This window comes from Pinus tabuliformis, chromosome 2_1 (assembly GCF_031772625.1).
Source record: "Pinus tabuliformis cultivar Carrire ecotype Pingquan chromosome 2_1, CPIR1, whole genome shotgun sequence".
Lineage (NCBI taxonomy): Eukaryota > Viridiplantae > Streptophyta > Pinopsida > Pinales > Pinaceae > Pinus > Pinus tabuliformis.
The window spans coordinates 504262781-504280507 of record NC_142299.1 but is presented as its reverse complement, the minus strand read 5'-3'; positions in this window follow the sequence as shown (position 1 = coordinate 504280507).

Sequence of the window (17727 nt, the reverse complement as noted above, 5' to 3'; positions counted from 1 at the left end):
TGACCTTCTCTTATCCAAATCACCTGCAAAATCGGAATCAACATATCCGCAAACAAATTCACTATTCTTATTGTAAGTGATACAATAACTACTTGTGCCTCTCAGATACCGAAGCACCCATTTCACTGCTGACTAGTGTTCTTTACCCGGATTTGCCATGTACCTGCTGACAACCCCAACTGCATGTGAAATATCTGGTCGCGTACACACCATCGCATACATTAAACACCCTACTACATTAGCATATGGAATTCGAGACATATAATCATTTTCTTCATCTGAATTAGGACATAAACTCGAAGAAAGCTTGAAATGGGAAGCGAGAGGGACTCACACAGGCTTCACGTTATTCATACCAAACCTCAAAAGTATTTTCTCAATATACTTTTGTTGTGATAGCCATAACTTGCCATTGCTCTTGTCTCTGAAAATCTCCATGCCCAAAATCTGTCTTGCTGCTCCTAGATCTTTCATATCAAACGTCCTTGCCATCTGAGCCTTCAACCTGTTGATTTCTTCTATGCTTTTGCTTGCTAAAAGCATATCGTCAACATACAATACTAAGATAATGAATATGCCATTTTTCAATTGCTTAAAATAAACACAATGATCATATTCACTTCTAACATATTTCTGACTCAACATGAAAGAATCAAACTTCTTATACCACTGCCGAGGCGACTACTTCAGGCTATATAATGACTTCTTGAGCCTGCAAACAAATTTCTCATTGCGATGCTGAACAAACCCTTCCAGTTGTTCCATATTTATTTCCTCATCTAAGTCTCCATGTAGAAATGCAGTCTTAACATCTAATTGTTGCAACTCTAAATCAAGCAAAGCCACTAATGCTAACACAATTATAATTGAAACAATTTTAACCACTGGTGAAAAAATCTCATGAAAGTCAATACCGCTTTCTGAGAAAACCCTTTTGCAACCAGCCGCACTTTGTACCTGTCTTCCATATCATTCACACCCCATTTCAACTTGAAAACCCATTTACACCCCACAATTTTCCTGCCTTTCGGAAGCTCAACCAGATCCCATGTGCCGTTCTTACCCAAAGCCATCATTTCGTCCTTCATGGCTGCTTTCCACTTATCATTTTTCGAACCTTCTATTGCTTCCTGATAGCACAGAGGTTCATCGTCATTAGCAGTAAATGCAACTGAAGTAACATAATCGTCATACCTTCTCGGTGGTCGTTTGATTCTTGTCGACCTCCTTAATGATGTTTCTGGCGCTTCCTCGATTGGCTGACTACCATCTGTAGGAACTTCTTGATGACCAGTATCTGAAACCTGTTCATGATCTATACCTGAACCCTATTCATGTTCTGATTCTGAAACTTGTTCATGACTAGTATCTGAACTATGGTCATCATGACTATCATTAGAAATGCTATCAAACTGAATGTGCTGAAAATCAGATACATCATCCTGTTTCAATCTACTATCTACATCTAACTGTACAAGAGAGGATTTATTAAACTTGACATCTCTGTTGATGATGATTTTGCTGGTAGTAGGATCCCACAATCTATATCCCTTTGTTCCAACACCATACCCAACAAAGATATACCTTTTCGACTTTGGATCTAATTTAGTTCGCTGATCTTTAGGCACTAGAGCATATGCGTCACAACCAAACGCTCTAAGTTTAGAATAGTCACAAGGGTGTCCTTTCCATACCTCTCGCGGAATCTTGCAGCCTATCGCCGTTGATGGAGATCGGTTTATCACATAACAAGCTGTTGCCACTGCTTCCGTCCACAACTCCTTTTGCAACCCGGCGTTACTCAACATACTCCTTGCTCTCTCTAGAAGAGTCCTGTTCATGCGTTCAGCAACTCCATTCTGCTGAGGAGTATAAACCGTGGTCTTATGTCTCTCGATCCCTGCATCCTTGCAATAGCTGTCAAACTCCTTGGAAGTAAACTCACCACCATTGTCAGTTCTTATACATTTTATTGTCCTACCAGTGCTGTTTTCTACCAATGCTCTAAACTGCTTGAAAACTAAAAAAACATCAGACTTCCTTTTCAACATGTAGACCCACACTTTCCTAGAAAAGTCATCAATGAATGATACAAAATAAGACGAACCACCATATGAAGTTGTAGGAGCTAGACCCCAAACATCTGAATGGATATAATCAAGTATGCATTTACTAGTATGTTTGCCTGTTTTAAACTTTTGTTTACTTTGTTTTCCAAACAGACAATGCTTACAGAAATCTAACTTTCTAGACTTTAGATTTGGAAGTAACTTGCGATTAGCCAAAATTTTTAACCCTCTTTCACTCATATGCCCCAATCTTTGATGCCATAAGTGAATGGAACTACTGTCATGCTCAGACACCGTAGACACATAATCTGACCCTATACTTCCTTCTAACTGAAATAGATTTCCTACCTTCTTAGCTTTCATAACTAGTAAAATACCTTTGTAAATTTTCATTACTCCACCTTGAATTACAGTTTTATATCCATTTGAATCAAGTGCTCCTAATGAAATCAAAATTTTCCTTAAATATGGTACATGCTTCACATCAGTTAATATTTTTGTTGTCCCATCAAACATTTGCAGTTGTATACTCCCAATTCCCACAATATTACATGTTACATCATTACCCATGTACACAACACCATCATCAATTGATTTATATGTCTTAAACCATTCTTTATGGATACACATGTGGTTTGATGCACCGGAATCTAGTAACCAATTTTGACCATGATTTGACACATTAACTGATAATACTTCATCACTCATACCTGAACCAGATGTCGAACCTGTATCTGTCGTATTTGCCTCCTTCTTTTCTGTCGAAGAATCTGCTTTAGAAGTTTGTTGTTGTTGCTTTCAACAGTCCTTCTTTAAATGCCCTGATTTGCCACAAAACCAACACTTTAGCTTACTCTTCTTCCCTTTTGACTTTGAACGTGAGTCGCTCGGTCTCTTGGAGTGTCTTTCTTTCGAACGACCTCTAACCATCATAGCTTCTGATGTAGAGGTTTCCGAATGTGACCTTCTCCTTGTTTCTTCTGATAATAAGGATGCAACTACATCATCAAACTCAATAGTTTCTGATGAACTAAGACTTATAGAAGTAACAAAATGATCCCATGATTCGGGCAACGAGCACAATAAAGTAATAGCTTTATCCTCGGATTGAATATTTACCTCTATACTTTGTAATTGCACAAGAAGAGTATTAAAAGCATTTAAATGATCAGCAATCGATGTACCTTCCTTCATTCGCAAACTGTACAACTGTTGCTTCAGGAGAATCATATTGGTTAAGGATTTGGTCATGTACAGTTTCTCCAGTTTCGTCCACAAACCAGCAGCTGTTGTCTCCGACATGATATTAAACAGGACATCATCAGCTAGACACAATCGAATAGCACTTATCGCTCTTTCATCCATCTCGGCCCATTCATTATCTGTGATGTTGTAAGGTTGTTTGGATTTTCCCAACAATGCCTTTGCCACACCATGTTGGACAAGCAAATCATACATCTTAACCTTCCAGATCTTGAAATTATTTTTGCCATTAAACTTCTCAATTTCAAACCGGGCACTCTGAGTTTTCGCCATCTTGTATCAACCAAAAAAAAAAATAATCTCCAAAACCAACTGTTAAAGACCAGAAATTAAAAAAAACTGTGTATATCTTGATTTTAAGCAACACTCCAAATTTGTGCTCCAACTAAACAATGTCCAGATTTATCTCTGATCTTTAAATAACAGAAGTTATTCTTTAAAAAAACACTGGCTATGCCTTACTGCCCTTTAAGCTCTAGTTCACGACAGATTTCGTGTTAACATTACTGTCACTTTCCATTCTTTTCATCTTAGTAAATAAAATTTGGACCGCAGATCTTAATATTAACGATATTACAAACTTTATTTCTGTTATACAAGTTTTGTTTTGTTATTCAATATCAAGTCGCATCTCCAAAAAATACACGATTTTACATAACAAACCATGGCATAGTTGTAATATCAACACAGCAATACGCACCAGCGTTGATTATATACAATGTTTACCTCCACGCTGCAATGGTTACCGTATCAGCCAGTCTTTAATCCACCACGCACAACAGTCGTTTTACAGTCATGGCATGATTAAAAAAAGAGCACATTAGTTCATTAATGCAATAGGCAACATTTTTTCAATGCATTCTGGTGGGCAACGTTCACCTCCACGCAATTTGAACAGCAGTGTGTACCATTCAACACACCAGCAACCAGCACTCCACGCGGCTGTTGGTAAACGACTCCACGCAGGTCTCCACTAGCAACAATAGTCAATAGCACCTCCACGCATCCGGAAATCAACTGCTCCAGTAAACCACGTAGCAAAGGGACATATAAGCACCAGCGCTCTAAACTGCCTGCTAACAATCAGTTTGCTCCACCTCCAGTACGCAAATCAGTTTGCTCCACCTCCAGTACGCAAATCCAACGCAACTAACAATCACACATCAGAGTTTTAGTTGCTCCAAATTGCCACGCAGGTGCAGCAATACAACAGTCTCTTATATTCCTCAGCGCTGTCTTATCTCATGTAAACCTCCACGCAGGTGGACAGCAATAGCAGTCCAACAAATGATCCACCACGCACGCACGCAGAGAATCCTCTCAGCACCAGCACCTCCATGCCTTTGCGCTCCACCTCCAGCACGTGCTCCACCTCCAACTACTCTGATACCACTTGTTGGAGATCATATGCACAGCAATTAACTAAAATACTCAACAAATAAATCAAGCACATAAACACAGAGGAATTTAACGTGGTTCACCCAACCAATCTGGGCTACGTCCACCAAACATAGGCATCGGCAATTCTTATTAATCAAACAGGAGATTACATAAATCAAATCCTCACAAACTCTCACATTACTACCAAACCATCCGTACGGATACCTGTTATATAGCAAGGAGAATCTAACTGCCTTATAAATCCTCTCAACTCAAATGTAGGATGCACTAACTCCCTCCCAACAAATTGGAGCTAATCTAGGAACTAATTCCTATTGTTGTCATTTATTGAGATTTTTCCTATTTTATTCAAAACAGAAAATCTCAACAGTTTGTTGGTTTAAAAAAAAAAAACTATGATCACCTTTCTTTTAAATATATAAGAAATATTAAAATTATATAAGTAAAATCACTGTCTAAGTATGATATATTTTAGAATTTTGATTAAATAGGTGAAATTTTTTGGGTAAAATATTTATTTTAAATGTTTTAAATGAGTTTTTGATTTCATATATGTATTTAGATTGTGGAGAATTTAAAACTTAATGTGGTAAGTCTAACAAATCTCTCTCACTGTTATATATTTTCGAGTTTTTTTTAAAAAAAAGTAAATTTTTTGGGGTCCAATATTCATTTTAGATGTTTTAAATTAGATTGTGGAGAATATAAAATTCAATCTGGGAAGTCACCAAATCTCCGTCAGAAAATATAACAAATCCCTACCAAATAACACGAGAAAATATACCTGAAACCCTTCCAATGCCTAACTTGAACATAGAAATTATAAATAAAACATTTGAAAACTATTTATAAATTAACATTTACCTAATACATATTTTTTTCCCTTTTGAACAAATCACACATAGTAATCAAAATTATTAATCTAATAGATTTAAACCAACCTTGTCTTAGTTCTTCTAGTGTAAGATCAATTTATGCTAGCATATTTCTTATATCTAGTTATGTCCGTATGAAATTATTTTTTTAATCATTTATGGTTGTTATGAAATGAATTTCGAATAAAATAGTTTTTTGGATTTATTATCAAAAAGTAAAAAAATTATTTATCTATATTAATTAATAACTTAATCATATGTATTGGGTTTTCGATAGACAGGGTGCTCTTTTAAGGCACTCCTTGATGTGAAGTCACTGCTTTAATTGCTCTCCCTATTGGGGTGATGTATTCTTGCCAAGCTTAACAAAAAAAAAAAACTTAATCACATGAAAAATTAAACATTGTTTTTTTTCTTGTTGCAAATCAATTAAATACAATTGAAAGAAAAAAATATTTCTTAAAAGCAATTATTTATAATTATTGTTAAAAATGGAAATATCAATAATCTTTTCTACTTCAACTTTTAACTCAAAATGATAAATTTAAATTTAATTTACACAAGGATTTCTTTTTCTATAAAGAAGGAATTGTATTTTTCAAAAGTATTACTTTCTATTATTAGTATTAAAATTTACCTATCAGAAAATTAACAATATTTTCTTAAAAAAATTATAATATATATCTATATCTATATATATATATATATATACAAGTTAATTAGGGTAACATTATCTAATTCTATGTGTTAAAAATGGAAGACAACGATATTATTCAATAAATTGAGCAACTCTCAGGTGAGGGCTTCACCTGGGGACTACCTCTGGCACAATTCTCTACATGCTCGTCATTACAAATCATGAATATAGAGTTTACACAAATATAGAGAAGTTAGAAAAACTACCTAAGAAGTATGAACTAAATACTAATGTGAGGCATATGCATAACCAAGGAACCGACTCTCTCCTAAAATACATTTCTCCATTATCTTCAACACTCCCCCTTAACGGAGAAAGGGTTCACAAGAACCCCTAACATCTCCCTAAATAAATCAAACTTAATTCCTCCAAGAGGCTTAGTAAAAATATTTGTAGCATTGTCACAAGTATTATAATATTCAATATGGATTTCCTTTGACTGAACCTTCTCCTTAACAAAGTGAAAATGTGTATCAATATGCTTTGTGCTTTTATGAAACACTTGAGTATTTGCAAGTTTGATTGAGCTCTGGTTATCACATCTTTCAATAATTGCACATTTTTGTTCTTCTCCAGAATCCTGAAGAAATCTCCTTGACCAATCTACCTCACATGTTGCTGCACTCATTGCTTGATACTCCGCTTCTGCTGAAGACAAGGATACAATGTTCTCCTTCTTTCCACTCCATGCAATGACCCCAGACTGAATGTTGAATGCATAGCCTATTATGGATCGTCGGTCATCTAGATTTCTGGCCCAGTCTAATTCTGAAATACCTTTCAATCTAACATCAAATGAATCAGTATATTTAATACCAAAGTCTAAGGTTCCTTGAAGATACCTTAAGACGCCTTTTGCTGCAGCCCAATGATTCTCAAGAGGCGTTGACATGAATTCGCTCAATACACTGACTGCAAAAGCCAAATTTGGCCTAGGTGTAGTTAAGTAAATTAAACTCCCAACCAACTGTCTATACAGTCTTGCATCAACCTCCTTTGAACCATAATTATTCTGAGGTTTGGTATTCTTTTATAAAGGCACTGATGTTGCTTTCCACTGATCCATTCTAAACTTTTTCAACAGACTCCTCACATACTTTCCCTGAGACATAAAAGTCTCGCCATAATCCCTCCAGACTTCAAGACCCAAACAATAGTGTAACTCTCCGATTTCTTTCATCTCAAAAAGTTGTGGCATCGACTCTTTGATTTCTTTAATTAGTCCATTAGCATTTCTTGTAATGATAAGATCCTCTACATATAAAGAAATCAAAACAATTTTCCCCTTTTCATCAAACACAGTATATAGATTAGGGTCATTCTTGCTTCTTTTATAACTATGTTGTAGGAAAAATTACTAGATTTTATCATACCACGACCTCGGAGCCTGTTTTAGTCCATACAATGCTTTCTTCAATCTACAGATTAAATGTTCCTCCCCCTGTTTAACAAACCCTTCAGGTTGCATTAAATACACTTCTTCTTTTAATTCCCCATTTAAGAATGCAGACCTCACATTTGGTAGCTAAAGAAATTAATATTTTGATTGTGTTTAATAAGGCTACATGGGTGAAGGTTTCCTCATAGTGTATGCCTTCTTTTTGCAAGTACCCCTTTGCAACTAGCCTAACTTTATATTTGTCTATACTCTCATCTTCTTTAAATTTAGGCTTGTATAACCATTTGCAACATATGGTTTGTTTCCCTTTAGGTCGTTCAATTAGATCCCAAGTTTTGTTTTTAAGAATTGAATCATATTCCTCTTGCATGGCTTCCCTCCATTCACTATATTGACTTGCTTATTTATAATTAGAGGGTTCGACAACATTTAACATACTAGTTATAAGAGCATGATCCCTATATCTTGTTGGCAACTGAATTTGCCTACCTGATCTCCTAAGTGGTGGACTGGCTTCAAATCTGTTCTGATCATCCCTTGGTGGACTTGGCCTACTACTTGCATATGTACCATCCACTTCTTCCTTTTCTGTTGTTGTTGTTGTTGTTGATGATGATGATGATGATGTTTCTCCTTCTCATGGTTGTCCCTATCATCACTTCCATATTCCACCAGAAAAGGTATGTGCCAATCTTCATTGCTTCTTTCATGGTTTCCATCATCAACCTACTCATGGAATACCACATCTCTACTTGCAAACACTTTATGAGTAGAGGGATTAAACAAATTATAAGCTTTAAACTCTGTGTAGTACCGAACAAAAATGCATTTAATGGCCTTTGAATTTAGTTTCTTCCTATCCTCTTTTGGAACATGAGAAAAAGCTTTGGAGCCAAAAAATCTTAAATGATTAATTGCAGTCTTAAAGCCTAATAAAGCTTCGAATTGAGTTTTAAAATCAAGGTTTTTTGTTGGACTCCTATTATTCAAATATATTGTGGTATTTATTGGTTCTGCCCAAAATCCATCAGATAGATTCTGACCTTTTAACATGCTTCGAGCACACTCCACAAGGGTTATGTTCTTCATCTCTGCAACCCCATCCTATTGAGGAGTGTCGGGAATTTTTAACTGATGAACTATACCATGGTACTTTCAATATTTAATGAAACCACCCTTCTTGTATTCTCCCCCTTGATTTGAGCGAAGAATTTTGATGAATTTTCCAGTCTGTTTTTCAATCATGTTTCCGAACTGTTTAAAATATTTAGAAGTATGATTCTTCTTTCTGAGCAAAAATACCCAAGTAAATCTCATGCAATCATCAACAAACAATAAGAAATAATAGGCACATCCTAATGACCTTGTTTGCATTAGCCCACACAAATCAGCGTGCACAATTTCTAGTATATCTCTCTTCTTTCTATTTAAATTTGTAGGAAACTCATCTCTATGCATCTTCCCAAGAGAACATGCTTCAAAATCAACATGAATATTCTTTAAAACAAGAAGACCATTGACCCTACCTCATTTCTGAAGTAGCGGCAGGTCATTTAAATTGAGATGACCGAATCTTTGATGCCATAAGTCTTCTACACTCATAACTAATGAGGTCAAAGCTTGGTGTGGTGCACTTCTTACATTTAGCTTATACAATCTGCCACTCAAATACCTGATGCAATTGGCTTTGTATGATCCAACAGATCTTTAATAACACAATAAGACTTAAAAAAATTTACCTTAAGGTTCCGATCTGTTATCATAGAAACATAGAACAAGTTATTTTTTATTCAAATTACATACATTACATTTTGAATATGTTTAATATTTCCATTAGACAAAATGACATGAACATTACCATACCCTTTGATCTAGTACCCTCTATCATTGCCAAGATAGATATTTGCACCACTGCAGGTTTCTTTAAAATTCTCAAACCAATCTCTCTTACCTGTCATGTGAGTGGAAGCTCTTGATTCCACAAACCAGGTTTCTGCCTCATCATCAAACTTCTTCTTCTAACAGTTTTCAGCTATGTTACCAACTCTACCACAATAAAAACATTTGGGTCCTGAATCACTTTTGTTTGAGGACATATCTTGAGGTGGTTTTCTCTGTGGTGTACTTTCGCCTTTCTATCCTACATTTTCCTTCCCTCTGAAGGGCTTCTTCTTCGCCATTAGAGAAAGATCTGAACTCTGGGGTTTCAGGGTCATCCGCCTCTCTTCCTCTTGCATCATGATTCCTGTCAATTATTCCAAATTGGGGGTTTTCTCTCTCGCATTTGAACTCGTGATAAACATTTGATAGTCATTAGTCATACCATTCATGGTAATTGTGACTAGATCAGTGTTTGACACTCTCTCCTATGTCGCCCATTTTATCTTTGAGCTCCTTGATTCGATAAATGAACGCAACCACTCATTCAATCTCCTCCATTTTAATGGTGAGAATCTTGTTTTTCAAAATCAATAAGTGATTTGTGTTTTTGATCTCGTACAAGTCCTTGAGGGTTTTCTAGATGTCATTTGTTGATTTGCATTCACGAATGTGAGGGATAATACAGTTCTTCACTAAAAATTTTAACAATACTTTTTCTTTTTTCTCGCTCTTTTCCCAGTCCTGGATTGTTGCTAGTGTTACGCCTGTAGCTACGGTCAGTTTCAACTCATCACCGGTTGCAATTGCCCACGCATTTTTCCCCTCCAACAGGGTCTGCAACTTAAATTTCCAATTCGAGTAATTTGATTTATCGAGCTTACTGCTCTCATTCATATATGCCTCTGCCATCTGGTTATTCATCTTGACAGGTATCCCTCAAGAAATATAAAATTTGACCTCCAAAACTTTAAAAGACAGATCTATCTCCACATCCAAGGAGAAATCAAAAAACAATAGGTGCTCTGTTAATAAATAACAATTCCTTTAATTTGAGGCAGAAAACCAAGATCCCTCTTTGTTTTGTTTTTAAGAAACCCTCATTTATTTAGAAAATGACTCCCTTTTTTCATGTATAAAAACTTTATCACATGCAACAAACAATTTTTAAAAAATAATTATTATAACCCCAAAAATAAAAATAAAAATGCGGCATTCGAAATTCACTCGAACAACAAGGCAAATTAAGTATAGTCTACCTTTCACTTTCAGCCTTCCTTTGTTCAAAAATAGATCAACAAAAACAATGATCACATACCAACAATACCTTGCTCTTGGCCTCACGCACAAAGGAATGACCGACAAAGATTGCACGATCTTCCTAAACGATCTTCTTTAGCCGTGGCTCAACTTAGCTCAGCAGATGTATGATTGGGTTTTTGGCTCTTTTCCTCACTACATCAGAAGTTGGAAGTTCATAATTTATCAGGAATATGAAGAAAACCATAGCCTTGAGAACTAAGAGCAAGTTCTAGCCGAACTACATTCAACAATGCTTTTGCTTCAGTTTCAATAATTTCGAGATTACAGAGATCGTCGCAGTACTCCCTCTCTACTTGATGACCTAAAATAATTTCATGTTCTTTCTTCTGTGACAAAACTATCAAATACTTCTCTTCACCCTCTCCCTGCTGTGAGAAAATCTGAGCTTGCCAATTCCTCCCACCATGACAAACTCCTTTAACTGCTGCACCTCCATACAGATCAACCACGATACACAAGGAGAACACGATTGATTCGCTTGTAGCCTCACGGTCTCTGCCTTCGTTGCTCCACCACTCGGCCTCCTAGTAGCCTCCACAACAAGTAGATGGATCAAGCAGATGGATTCATCACACTGCCTTTGAGTCAAGCTGCCACCGCTACACACATGACTTTTAACTCAGTCGCTGTAGGTCCAAGGTTATTGTGGCACCATCCAACAAATCTGACCCCTATGCAGCCAGAATTTGATCCCCATGCAGCCAAATATTCGATCAAACTGCAAAAATTCGGTCAAATGAAGAAATGAATTTTTCGATGCAAATCGGTGATGATGGCCCATGCTACAAGAAATCGTGTTAAGTGGAGGTCAAACAATGCTTTTTTTGCTCAAGGAACGATGCTTGTCAATAGAGAAGAGCGCGCTTCTTGAGAAAAAATGCGCATTGATCAAACAACGGAAATGTTCTCTGCCACCACCACTAAGGCCACACTACAACCATGATGCACTCTCAGTCACTGAAGCATTATCACTTTCCGTCACTGAACCTTGAAGCTGTGATACCATGTTAGAAATGGAAGACAAGGATATTTTTCAATAAACTGAGCAACACCCAAGTGAGGGCTTCCCCTGGAGACTTCCTCTCGCAGAATGCTATACATGCTCATCATTACAAATCATGAATATATAGCCTACACACATGTAGGGAAGTTGTAATAGCTAGCTAAGAAGTAGGAACTAAATCCTAATCTGAGGCATACACATAACTAATGAACCGAGTTTCTCCTAAAATACATTTCTCCATTATCTTCAACAACATGGTAGCATTCCTATAATGAGTTATGGAGTTCCTATAAGAAAAATATAATGCATACATGATCCGGATTTAAACTGGAATGCAACAAATTACAGAGATAACCATAAATACAGAGATGCAGCGGAAATAATACTTCATTCAATTACAAACAAAAATGGAAATAAACAAGCTAGGGCGATGGTAGCTTATCTCTTAGAAGAGATTTTGCGGCCACATGCCTCTGAACTGTGTTACAATGAGGCTCGAAGGCCTATTTATTGTTAAGAAACAATGGAAAACCCTAAACATCCAAAAACCTAACCCTAGAAGATGAAACACCAAATTGTGTGCCTGGTTTGGGTAAATTGGTACATCAACTTCCTGGGGTCGTAACTTTGGCATACAATCTCCGTTTGACACGCACAATATCTCGTTAGAAATATCTATCTGAGAACTACAAATTTGGGAAGAGAAACATTAGGCCATGGACCCATGTTGCTCCCAGATTTTGCAAAAAATGTCGTTTAGGGCCTCAAAATGGCTCCAAATGTTCACGACCTGAAAAAGTACTAAAAATAGTAAATTGTGCTAAAATTACAGAAACTGAAAAACTAAAAGAGATAGTTGTGGGGGTCCCAGTGGGATAGGTGGGCGGCCACCAAAATCCACTTGGATCATTCCTCCCCCCTTAGGAAGCAATCATCCCCATTGCATTGAGTTCCTCCATCTGCTAAACTTCATCCCTGGTGAGCTATTTTTCAATCTTGGATGTGTCTAGTAATGGTGGGAAGCATGGTCGAGGGTGGTACACATTGAACACTTGGTGCAGGCGAAGGAATGAGTGAATGCTATGCTCTAAAGCATTGTTTCCAACAACCTTGGTAATGGTGTAAGGACCATGTTAGAGTGGTCTAAGCTTTTGATGGGTTCTGGTAAGGTGTTCTTTCCGCTGAGGCGACCAGACTTTGTTGCCCACCTAAAACTTGCGTGGTACCCATGTGGGTGAGGAGAAGTTGTTCCCATGTTCTGTCATGACCGTATCTCTTTGCTGCTACTGCTATGTGGAGGAACCCTTCGCTGCGGTCATGGATGTGGTGACCATCTTCACCTTACTTTGGGAGTGAACCAGACAAAAAATAAATTTCCTAGTCTATGAGATGATCTGACTGCCTTTCTTAGCAACGATCAAAGAATTGGTGGTAGGTGGGGCTACCTCCGGTATCCTATATAATGAATTACCCAAAGAAACAACAACAACGCGAGGCCTTGACTCATACATAGCATGTCGCCTCCATAAGTATGGTTGGCCTAATAATACGTCACAAACATCTAGAGGTGTAATATCACACAGTACCTTATCTGTGAAGGGTTTGATGTTGTAGGGAAGGCAACACTGCTGGAAAACTTGAAAATATCGTCCTTGGTGAAGCAACCTAATATTATATGGCTGCAGGTGTGGTGTAGTCGATAGGCCCAATTGCTTCACAACCTCTGCTGAAATGAGGTTCTTTTGGCTACCACTATCGACAATGAATTGCAACGGCAAACCCTTCATCCACATCTATAAGTGGAAAATATGCTCCCCCTCCTCTGGATATTCAGGGTCATTCTTCTGGATCTTGGCAGTGGCAACAGTGGTGCTAGGCTCCGCGTCAATTATCTGCTTCCCTTTTCCATTCCCTTGTCAGGTTCTGACTCAGGGTCGGAACTTGTATTGCATTCTGAAGCCTTCAACTCGGCCACCAACGACTGCTTGGTCCGACACTCACTTGTGTTGTGAGTGGGGATCATATGGAACTCACACCACTTTCATGTGTCCTTCTTTGACTTTGTGGTGTTGTTATTTTCTTGCGGCTTCAACGGGTTGCCTTGGGTCACCCCGCTTTCACTTTGTCCTTTGGTCTTTGGATTTGCAGATCCAAAGTCTCGCTTCTTCTGTTTAAACTTCTGCTTGATTTTGATAGCGTATCGTTATGCCGTGCCGAGTGAGGAGATGTTCAAGAATTCCATCTCTTCCTAGATGTTTCTACATAGGTAGCCATGGTATTTGAGTACCAAATGTAGCTCAGAATCATTCATACCCAATTGTATGTGAAGGGTATGAAAAATCTTTGTGAACTCCAGCACATCTTGCTCCCTTCCCTACCATAGCGTGGTCCACTTTATGTATTTGTCCTCATAGCTTTTCATAGGGTAGTACTTCTCCTTGATGGCACCCTGGAATGAATTTCAAGTGGGTGCAGCTGAAAATAGTGAGTCTGTACTTTCATCCTTCTGCTCGCAGTAGGTTTCCCACCAGTCCTTGACGTGCGACGCTGCTTTGAGAAGAGCGAAAATAATCTATTCCCAATTGGAAAAATTATGAACAGAAAAATACCCTTCTAGCAGATTTATCCATTTATCTATGGCATCTGCATCTATCTCACCCTCAAATATGGGGATTTCAAAATTAACTTGTACCTTAAAGGGTGTGGCATTTCTAGAGTAGCCGTTGGAAGTCGATGCATCGCCTCTGGGTAGCCGCTGAAGGATCTGGGTAAAGCTGTCTATCATCACATTCCTTTGTCACTCGAGGGCTTCTTCGAGAAAGATTTTGATAGGATCTCCTACCCCCTCATATTTATTTTCATCCGCCATGGGAAGCCGTTGGGATTTATGAGGCTGGTCTTGCAAAGGTTCGACCAGTTCAAGCCCTAACTCCTTATATCCTGACCTCGTTGGGGACATGCAAAGAAAAACAAATAAAAAGCAAACCACTCTGATACCACTGATCCGGATTTAAACAGGAATGCAACAGATTATAGAGATAACCATAAATACAAAGATGCAGCGGAAATACTATTTCATCATTACTATAAAATACTGAAACATGCTTACAAACAGAAATGGAAATAAAGCAGCAAGGGTGATGGTAGCTTATCTTTGAGAAGAGATGTGGTGGCTACATGCCTATGAACTGTGTTACAATGAGGCTCAAAGGCCTATTTATTGTTGAGAAACAATGGAAAACCCTAAACATCCAAAACCCTAACCCTAAAAGATGAAATGCCAAATTGTGGGCCCCATTTTGGTAAATTGGTACATCAACTTCCTAGGGTCGTAACTTTGGCATACAATCTTCGTTTGACGCGTACAATATCTCGTTGGAAAGATATATCCGAGAACTAGAAATTTGGGAAGAGAAACATCGATCCATGGACACATATTGCTCCCAGATTTCCCAAACAACATCGTTTATGGCCTAAAAATGGCTTCAGAAGTTCACGACCTGAAAAACTGCTAAAAATAGTAAATTGTGCTACAATTATGAAAACTGAAAAACTTAAAGAGATATTTGTGGGGGTCCATGTGGGATAGGTGGGTGCCCACCAACATCCACTTGGATCAATACATCTATATTAATAAAATATTTTTTAGTAAATTTGTGTGTCTATTTTAAAATAAGGCTTCTATAATTTTTGTGCCATTGAAATTTAATAAAACTATAAATTTTTGGAAATCTCCACCAATAGGGGCATGAGATTAAATTATCAAAATTATAATGGACATTAAAAAAAATTTCCTTGGTACTTTATTTCAATAATAACAAATATATTTTAAATAACAATATGTCTCCCCCACATTTATAATTTTAAATTTTAACTTAGGTTTTGGTTACGCTATTCATTTTCCATTATTTGTTTCCCATGTCAAAGATAAAGGCAAGGTTCTGAGCCCCTTGGTAGCCTTCTCTAGAATGGAAATCTTGAGGGTGAACAATGTATTTTTTTTCTTAGGACCTTCAGAGTCTCCAAGACTACCACACTTAAATTTTCTCAATCTATAGTTAGAAGGGAGAAGCTAGTTTATGAATTTTTAACCTGGGTAGCCAGATAGCCATTATAAATAGTTCAATGCTTCCTAATTCTGCCTTGAAATTTCATTCTCTACTAGGATTAGCATATCTAAGTTGTGATTGCATTGGACATGATCGATATCCCATGGAAACCTCATCAAACCGTTGGAGATGACAATTTAGTATATATTTATTTATGTGTATCTTCTGAAGAATGATGATTGAAGATATTTTCCTTTATGAAATATTTGAATGTAAAAACATGCCTATGCAATATATGTATGCGTAGAAATCAAATTCCTCTACTCTCATCCTACAGGTCTATAGTTTTAATTAGATACTTATTTATGTACGGTTTTACCTAATGGTATTAGAAAATACAAAGTTGACACAATGGAACATATTCTTAATTCAAGCCTAAGCCTGCATACTGACTCACTGCACATACATCACAATATGTCCCATTATATAATGATGGGATCACAAGACTCTATGGGCATAACAACATGGAAGGTAGAGTCTATGACTCATATACAACTCACTTATGCTAGAAATCAATGACTTCTAGAACATCTCGTAACTCACATACATCTAAGAAGACAACTCAACAAATCTATCACATTACTAGACACTTCCATTTCAACATTATTCTAACATCCCCACTTAATGGAGAAATGGATTTTCAACAATGCATAACAATGCCTGCTGGTCTGAGTCTCAGCTAGGCTTACAAATATGACTTCATTTTAACTTTCTTTGCATCAAAATATTGATGAAATTCCTTCTTGGACTTGTTGCTCCAAACTCTGACACTTTCAACCTATTTAGTCTTCTTCTTACTTCAGATCATGAAGTATGGATATTGCTTCTTATTCTAACTAGGATGATACTAATCCATGTCAATTCCTTTCTCAACAAATTCATATTCATCATCACTAGTTTCCTGTTGACTTGGTTGTTGCCTCATCAATCCATAAAAATGTTTTATTTCCTCTGGGCTCCAATATATTAAAATACCAGGAAATTCTTCAAATGTGTCCTCCACTGGTTCCAATTGCATATCATATGAATCATTCATTGATTTACCATTGTGCTCATTTTCAAGAACCTTCACTATTCCTTCAAAAGGTCTCTCAACCCATTCTTCAATAAAATTTATCTCGACATCATAATCAGTTTTGGCATCTTCAGATTTTCTTGTCCTTTTAATTGTAGCTACAATTTCCTCTTCATATTCTTCCACTTTATCAACAGCAAACAATAGTTTATCAATCAATACTTTTCAAATATAACCTACAATTCATTTTCGTAAAACAAACATCCATCATCAAATTTTGCAATTTCCTCTTTAACATTAGCAAGCATTGTTGTTGAGTTCACCACCTCTACTTCAAAGAGGCTATTCACTTTCTTCAACTCATCTGCTACTGCTAAGTCATCCAAAACGTTTCTCTTAGCAATCTCAGAATTTTTCCGTAGATCTGCTACCAAAGCTCTGTCTTCATCTTTGTAAGATTTCTCACCCCATTTCATATTGTACTTCATTTCAAGAATATCCCAAAATTTTTTTTCGTTATCTATTTCACCATATTCATGAAAAATACTAGATAAGGTATTATCGTCCAGTGCCGATATAATAAGAAACAATGCTACTCCACCTCTACTCTTACCTTGATAGTTTACAGAAATTTCTTGAACAAATTCCCATAAATCTAATGAATCAAGTAGACCCTCCATTTTAATTGCCCAGAG